Consider the following 8,808-nt stretch of genomic DNA (forward strand, 5'->3'; position numbering starts at 1 on the left):
TATATGACATATTTTTTATGGGGGAAAATTATTAGTAATCTTAGAGGAGAAGCTACTTGAATCCTAATAGGAAAAGAAGTGAAAATCAAAGCAAAAAAAGAGGGGACGTCTACTCAAGACGTAGGTTCTGCCGCACAAGAAAAGGGGGAGAACGACATCTTCTGCATCTTCTAGCCGTGATCTGATCTCCTTCTTTCATCTCTATTTTTCTTTTCAATTCTCTTGATGTATGCATTCAGCGAATTCATGACTATGTCTAGCTAAATACTTTTGTAGCTAGGGGCGATTTCAAAGCCCCAAACATGTTCAATTCATATTGAAGACAATTCAGTTTTTGGTTTTCTATATTATCAATTGAGTGTTTGTTTCACTGGGTCTACAAGATGAATCTTTACTTGTTTGTTTAGGTGCGCAACTAAATGAATAGGTTAGGGTTCTAATGCTAGGAGTAACACTAGATTTGTATATGTCGTGTGTTGATTCCAATTGAGTAGCAAAATGTTTTCTTGAATTACATGTGACTCAAACCCTAGGTTTAGCAAGACTACCAATGTACTTGTGACCCTAGATTTATCCAAACCCTTTTATTGCTTAATGATTTTGATATGTTAAACTTAGCGAGCTTGTGTCTAGGTTGCATAATCGGAAATAGATTAAGTGGTGAGCTTGTATTCACTTAACGAGGAACTAAGAAAGGGTAATGGGTTAATTCGAGCTTGTGAGTTAACTTCGGGTAAATTCAATTGAGAATTAAGATTCCATAACTGAGATTTGATATGATTGAGTGTGTTTGGTGGTGGAGAATGACTCCTTAGCTTTGTATCTATCAATAGTTTTAAAGCTATAAAATCTGTTTCTGCTTTGTTATCTTACTGTGTTCAGTTTTACGTGAATTATTTCATATACCAAATCAACTCCGATTGTTCTGAAATTTTGTATTCGTGTTAATAAATGTGTCTTTAGTGTCCTGTAAAATTTATAGAAAATTCCAACGAGTTTAGGTTAGTTAATTAATTTATTTTCGTTAACTGTTCAGTAGCATGGTTTAGAGTAGTTTGTGACATTTGTTTAGCAGTTTAGGAACAATCTTCAGCGGGTAATGACCCTTGCTTGATCACTATATTACCAACGATGATATTTGAGTGCAAGGTTTAAGTTGTGCATCTTTTAGACGTATCAGAACCTCTGATTTGTACTTGTTATGTGTTGTGCAAAATGTTTATTGGTATATTGTTAGAATGGTGAAATGGATAATTGATAGAGGTTTGGTGGTCGGAGAGAGTGGAATCGGAGATGGGAGGTGGGTGGAGATGGAGGAATAGGGTCCTCCAATTAGAATTTGTTTTTTAAGGAAATTTGTGTGAAATGACAAATTTAGCCCTTTAAGTGGGCCCCTCCGTCAAAGTTAAATTTCAAATTGGACGGAACAGTAAAATTTGGACACGGCTGATTGAAATTGAAAGCACAGGGGTGTTGCTGATAAAATTGAAACAGTAGGGACTGACATGATGTTACCCCCAAACCTCAGGGTACTAAACTGAAAATTTTCCTTCTTTATATAAGCGGCGGCGTTTGCTGGCACCCATGCCAGCTATCGTTGAGCAAGGTCCGTGCTTGCGCTAGGTTGTTGATCGCACGAACACAGCTGTACGTTGGTTATGTGGACCCACTAACAAGTCCCCAAAGTCCCCAAGTGAGAGGGCTTTTCTCAATTAGGGAGTTTCCCCTGTTTTATTGTGCCCACGCACGTTAAGTGCATGCTGTGTGAGTGCGGTGTATATTGGCTAGGCATGTGCTTCATCCTTTCGGATGGGCCTCTCATTAGGCCTGCAGAGGAGTCCCCAACTCCCTGTTTGAGAAAAAGTCCTCGTCATGAACAATTGTTTGATAAGGGGGATGCTGCACGGAAGCAGTGGGCGTTAGGTAGCGACCTTGACATGGTTGCCCAAAGCATTGGGGATTGACACACTAGATCAATGGTGGCATTGTGCTGGTCAACCTGTCCCTTGCATTACCGAGCGACAGTTGCTTAGCAGAAGGCCTAGGCTGTTTAGTGCATTGAGGATCATTGATGATTGTGGCTAGAGTTTTTGACACGTGGCATGATTCTATTAGCCAAACGTGGGCGGTGTACGGAGTGGAGAAGAGAAGGGTTTTACGTTGGGAGTCGTGCTGCGTAACAGTCCTGTTGAGGGATACTTGTAGTGATCTCGAGTATCCACCTGTGGTGGACGGCCCTGATTTCATCATCAACTTCCATAAAAGCTCGACTGCTGGCTTGGAGAAACACTTCTACTATTTTTGTTTCTACGCATATATACCAGTATCAGAGCTTGAATTGTCTAGTTCTTAGTCTCTACCGCTCTTTTGCCCGCTTGCTTAATATGTATTGAAATAGACTATTGTTGCCTCTTGTACATCTGTTCTTGATCTGTGTTTGTTTGAGACTTTCGCAATCATTCCCAACTGGGTTCTTTGAAATTTGTTGAACGTGGAGTATGCACTGAAATTCAACTTCACCGGCTCAAACAACATGGCGGAATATGAGGCACTCGTTGCAGGCTTGCTCCTCGCCATCGACTCAGGTGCTAACAGCGTCAACATATTCAGCGACTCCCAACTAGTCGTCAACCAAGTCAAAGACAGTTTTCAAGCCAAAGACAAGCAGCTAGTGGCGTATTTGGGATACATAAAAACTCTCCTCAGGAAATTCAAATTCCACACCATTACACAAATCCCTAGAGAAAAGAACGCTAAAGCAGACTCTCTGGCAAGATTGGCAATCGCTCAACCACACCAAAGTTTGGCGAATACAAGGGTGGAATGTCTTGACAAGTCGAGCATCACCAAAACCCTAGTGGAAATATTCAACATTGAGGTCAATCCCAGCTGGATGGACGAAATAATCGAATACAAGCGCAACGGAACACTGCCAACCGACAAGGTCGAAGCACGGCAACTTAAGCAGAGAGCAACCTGTTTTAACATACAGAATGGCAAGCTTTACCACCAGGGGTTCACCCATCCCAACCTCCGATGCCTGACCCCAGAAAAGGGAAGGGTTCTGGCAATGATACACGTCAGGGAATGTGGGAACCACTCAAGTGCCAGATCTCTGGCCAATCGCACCATGCGGCAAGGTACTTTTGGCCCACGCTCAGCGACGATGCCAAAGAAGTCTCCAAATCTTGCCACAAGTGTCAGCAATACGCTGACCTTCCCCATGCCCCGGTAGAGACCCTCTCGATAATCATCGGCCCATGGATTCACTCCACTTGGGGCCTCGACCTAGTTGGCAAATTACCAACCACTAGGGGGCAGTTCAAATACATCATTGTCGCCATCGATTACAACAGTAAGTGGATAGAAGCAGAACCGCTGACGACAATCACTACCGCCAAGGTAACCCATTTCCTCTAGAAGAACATCTATTGCCGATACGACATCCCCCATACCATCATCACAGAGAACGGAGCACAGTTTAACAACGAGGAGATCATATCTTTTACCGCCAACCTGGACACCAAGATGAGCTTTGCATCTGTAGCGCACCCCCAAACCAACCGACAAGTTGAAGCGGCAAACAAGATAATCAAGAAACTGCTCAAAAAGAAACACGACGACACCAAAGGGTTATGGGCGGAGAAGCTCTCGGAGGTTCTTTGGGCCAGCAGGACAACCCCAACATCCGCTAACGGGGAAACACCATTTTGCATGATGTTCGGGACTGAGCCCGTCCTACCAGTCGAGGTCACCCAACCTACCGCTAGGATCGAGGGCTACTGCTCTAAGACCAATGGCGAAGGCATCAGCCTCAACAAGGATCTCCTCGAGGAAAAAAACCACAAGGCCCACTTTCACAATTTGCAAAACAAGCAGCGGGTATCGCGTTTCTACAATGCTAGAGTCAAGGCCTAGACCCTCCAACTTGGGGACTGGGTAATAAAAGAAGTAATCCCACTGCCAAGTGCACTCCGTCCCACTTGGGAAGGACCATACCAAATTGTAGAGGTCGTCTGCCTCGACACTTTCTACTTAAGGGACAAGGATGGTGTCACAACGACCCATCCTTGGAATACCGAGATTCTTCGATATTATTACAAGTAATTATACCGTTGACCCAAGAGCATCTTGACTTAGCTAAGTTTTTGTACAATATTTAGTTAAAGGAAGCTACCCAACGAGTACTCTCCCTTTTTTTGTAAACGCTGATCTCTCCGTTATCAATGAAACGAGGAATTATTCAAACCATTGTTCTTCATAGCACAAAAAGTTAACTGGCAATGCCAACAATGTTCAGCGGACCACATCCGCTACACCGTGCACCTAGAACAATTTTAATTCCCTTAATGTTTCATTGGTAAACAAAAGCACAAGTCAAACTCTAGCGGTATACTAACACTCAAGCAACACAGGCATTTGTCAGCGGCAACACCACAATCAGAAAAACTCAGTTCAAAATAAACACTTCATTATAAATCTAGGTTGGGACTCCCCAACCAAAATTTAATATGATTACAGATATAAAATGCCTCAGCAGCAACGACAAAAAAACAAAGGCAATGTCTTCAGGGATTGTTTGGAACGGTGGCAACACTTTCACCATAAACCTGCGACTGTTGGAAGACCGTACGACTTGTCTGGTCGGACCCAGGAGCGGTAGGGCTTGGCATCACTATGGTGCCATCCTCCCGTGTGTAGGCCACCAGGAACTTGGCAAGGGACACGTCCGAGGGAGTAGGCATCGGTGTCCACTGAGAACCATCCGCCACACGCTGACTGCTCTCACCATTGCCAGACAGCACACCCTCAGGTTAATTGGCGACCAGCCCACCTGCAGGCGCTTGCGGCTTACTCGACGTCCTGGTTGGCCGAGGCACTTTATCCCAGTTGATCACGCCCTTCTTGTCCAACATACGAAAGTTGGCCGTGGCACCAGACTTCGCGGCCTCCGTTAGAGAATGCTTGAACTACTGCGACAGCTTGTAGGCCACTATAGCAGCGGCACCTGCCTCGCACATCTCAGCTTCCAGCCGTAACCTCACTTTCCAAGCTCTTTAGCTCAACGGCCTTGGCGGAGGCTTTGTGCTAAAGAATCTCGACACGCCTGCTCTTTGACCCACCTACTCCTCTAGTAGAGCCATGTCTTGCTCCAGCTGCACCACCCGGTTGTTTCGCTCAACATCCCTATCGACGGCAACATCCAACTTATCCCAAACATCTACCAGATCCAGCTCTGCCTTGGAGAAGAGGCGCTCAGTCTCCGCCAGCTTCTTGGACGTCTCCCCCAACTCCTTGCGAAGACCCTCAACTTCATCCCTCAATTATCGCTCAACAGGTGACGACTTCGACGACGCCAGAAATAGCTCATGCATCCAAACCGACAAGTGCCCAAAGATTGAGCTAAACGGCGATTGTTGAAGGGTCGTAGGGCACACCTTCCAGTCCATCTCACCAAACGCGAGCCACTCGCAAAGGTGGAAGAGGAACTCCCACTCTGGATCGGTCAAAAACTTGGCGTACGAGGCAAAGGAATCCAACCCGCTCTTCGGCACCTCCCCGACAGTAGCCACCATCACCGTATGAGAGACTTGCTTCATCCTCTTCTATTGGTGGTCCCCAATTGGCATCAAGTCATCCACCTCATCACCCTTATCGGCGTCGTTTTGCCACCGTTTCTTCTGGGGACCACCATGCTTGGCACCCACAAGGATAGGCCTCGGTGGGTCCTGAGGCTCCAAACCCGCAATAGTAACAGGCTCCTTCGTCGACACCGTCCTCTCCCTCTGGACCCCACGCCACTGAGTGGCCACTTTCTCCATGGGTTTCTCCTGAGCAGCACCAACCCTACTCCATCCAGTAGTCCCACGCTCGGCGCGAGACTCAGGTAGTACTACGGTCTGCCCGGCGGCAGCAAGATGGGAGTGATGAGGCATCGGCCTCACCAACTCAACCTCTGACTGGCTCAACGCTTGGGACTGCGGTTCAACGACAGTCTTCTGCTTGTTCAGGCCAGCGGCGTACATACCCTCCAAATAATTCTGTAGCTGGGTGTTGTCCATGGCTCTATCAAACACTGCACGACTTGCCTTGTTACCAGGAAGAGGATCTACACGCATACAAACAAGAAGGTTAGCATCAAGCAATCTGATCAAGGCACAAGTCTACGTAGGGCACTTACTAGGGGTACGGGTCAACTTCAAGTCGGCCAACAGTTCCCAGCTAGTCAGCAGACGCAGATAAAGAAGATTGCAGTTCCTCCAGCAACCGGTAATCCTTGCTACGCGACACTGCTCCTCTCGCGTCAAAGTAAAACGCAGGCCCACTACAAAAAAAAAAAAAAAAAAAAAAACACAGAGGCGATTTAAAAAAAAAAAAAAAAAAAACCACAATACGTTTGTCAGCAAGGCCAGTGGCAACCTCGGATAGGTTGGAATTCTGACTTAATCCTAAATGTCGGTGCTTGTTTATTCACCCCCGCGTTGTACTCCCATCCTTCGGTCGCAACGCAGAAGGTCAATCGCCAGGGGGACATGTCCCCGTATGACAAGTGTGGTTGACATGTCCGCTGCAACCATGGCGCTTCTCATATACAAGATCGTAACCATGGTCGGACCTTCGCAGCCGGACTTACGCCAAAGGGAGCTCAGCTCCAATAGCAACCGCCACATGTTAGGACAAATTTTCCCAAAAGCGAGGTCAAACTCGTAAATCAAAATCTGAAGGTCCGCAGCAGCAGAAACGTGACGCCTTGGCTGAACACGGCCTAGTGCATAAAGGCATTGTTACGCCCTGTATTCGATTTACCCTTTTACTGTGTATAAGTGAACTACTATAAGTTTTACCATCCTTGGTTTTAGTTTTTATCTTTGGGGGGGGTGGGTGCTAGAAGTGGACTTTTTATGGGTTAACAATTTAAGAAAATTTTCTTCACAAAAGTTGACGGGGACGTTAAACGGAGTCTGTGGACATGTGGTACACTTAAATCGGAGTTCGTATGTGAAAGTTATGGCTTAAAATGTGAAAGTTACTGTGGTAGGTTTCCATTTCCAGAATTCTACCCCGATTTTCTCTCTCTTCCTCTCTCTCTCTCCTCTGTGTAGGCCTCTGTACTTTTTTCTTCGATTTCTTTGCCATCCAGCGACCAATCGACTCAACACCGGCTGGGTTAGGACCGCCTCCTCCTCCTCTACACGATTGTGGTAGTGGGTCACCATGTTTTGGCCGGAGGAGAACAAATCGAGGCTTAGAAGGAGAATTGACGATTTGAAGTTTTCACTGTTCTTTTGGTGTTCTTCAGGTTTTGCTCCGATTCTGGCAATTCCAAGTATAATTAGGCTTATGTGTAGTTGAGAAAGATATTTGTATTGTTGAGATGTGCTTGCTGGTTAAATTTGGTGGCCTATGGTGGAGTTGCCGGCGGCGCGTGGCGGTGCTTCGGGCGGAGTTTTGGTTTTTTCTTTTAGCTAACTAAATTGTTCATGTGTTGTAGAAGTTGTATATGTGATTTTGGTGTAGATTAGAGAAGTTTTTAATCGACTTTGAATTTTAAAAAAAAAAAAATTATAATTTCGATTATAGAATTTCGAGAATCCAACTGTCAGATTTCTCTTGAATTTGCCAAGAATTTGCAATGTGACGAATCGACTTTATTGGTGTAGTTTGGATGGAATCCGATGTGGATTGAAGGAGTTGGCTTTAAAGGAGGAGTTTAGAATTTCAATATCTAATTATCGTAAATTTAAATTTCTGTCGTGTAATTATATTTTTTACGAGTGCTATTCGTACAGGATGAGAGGAGTGTCCATATGAGGAGATTATCGATTGACGATAGGATTAGCCGAATACTATGAGTGGACTTTTGTTTTAAATAATGATGCATGCAATTATTTTCCCAAAATGATAATCGATTGATTTATCTAATTAGCATGTTGTTATTTATCGAGCATAATATTTTTGCATTGGATTATAATTTTGGTTTGTTTTCCATATGAAATTTGAATATGAAATTGTTATGCTCGGATTTGGATTTATGATTTGTTTTCGGTAACATGATTTGAATTTCGGAGATTAATTCTGATTTATAGGATTTTTCGAAGAATTTTAGTTATCAATTATCTCTCGGCTATTTGTTATGAATTTGAGAATATTTTCGCATGCGGGGTCACGTCATTGGAATATATTTATTTTTCTCGTGAGAAATTGGAGAAGATTTATGGATTTATGGATTACTGGTTTGCGATTATTTTCTTCACCATACTGGGGTCGTTCTATAGTGTCTCCTCCTCACTTACTTTGTGTTTGTGAGTGGCAGTCAAGGTGATTTATTCTCCTCCACACATGAGTGGTAGTCGAGGTTATTAGTTCTCCTCCTTACACAATCTATGTGTGAGTGGCAGTCGAGAGTAGAGTCTAAGGGGCTCCTTTACCCGTATGGTGATACTTCTTCCCCATATAAATTGTTTATTTTAACCAGCAGGGCTGGATCATTTTCTTTCTGACGCTTCTTTCGAACTTAAGAAAAATAAATTCTTTGCTCTAGTCTTGCATGCATCGGAGTTTCATTTAATGTTAAATTATGGGAAAGTATAAAACTCTTTCCTTTTTCTTTATGTTATGATTATTAAATTTTCGTCCACTCACACTAATGTTTTAAATGCTTTCCCCCTGGGCCCTTCGGTTTCAAATGCCCAGTTCACAGCATTGCTGCTCGGCGTATTAGGAGTGAGCCATAGTGATCGCATCTGCTCCCGTGATCTCGTATAGTGGGTTACCTGTTTAACCTACTGAACGTTATATCAATTTCTG

This window comes from Rosa chinensis, chromosome 3, assembly GCF_002994745.2.
Source record: "Rosa chinensis cultivar Old Blush chromosome 3, RchiOBHm-V2, whole genome shotgun sequence".
Classification (NCBI taxonomy): Eukaryota; Viridiplantae; Streptophyta; class Magnoliopsida; order Rosales; family Rosaceae; genus Rosa; species Rosa chinensis.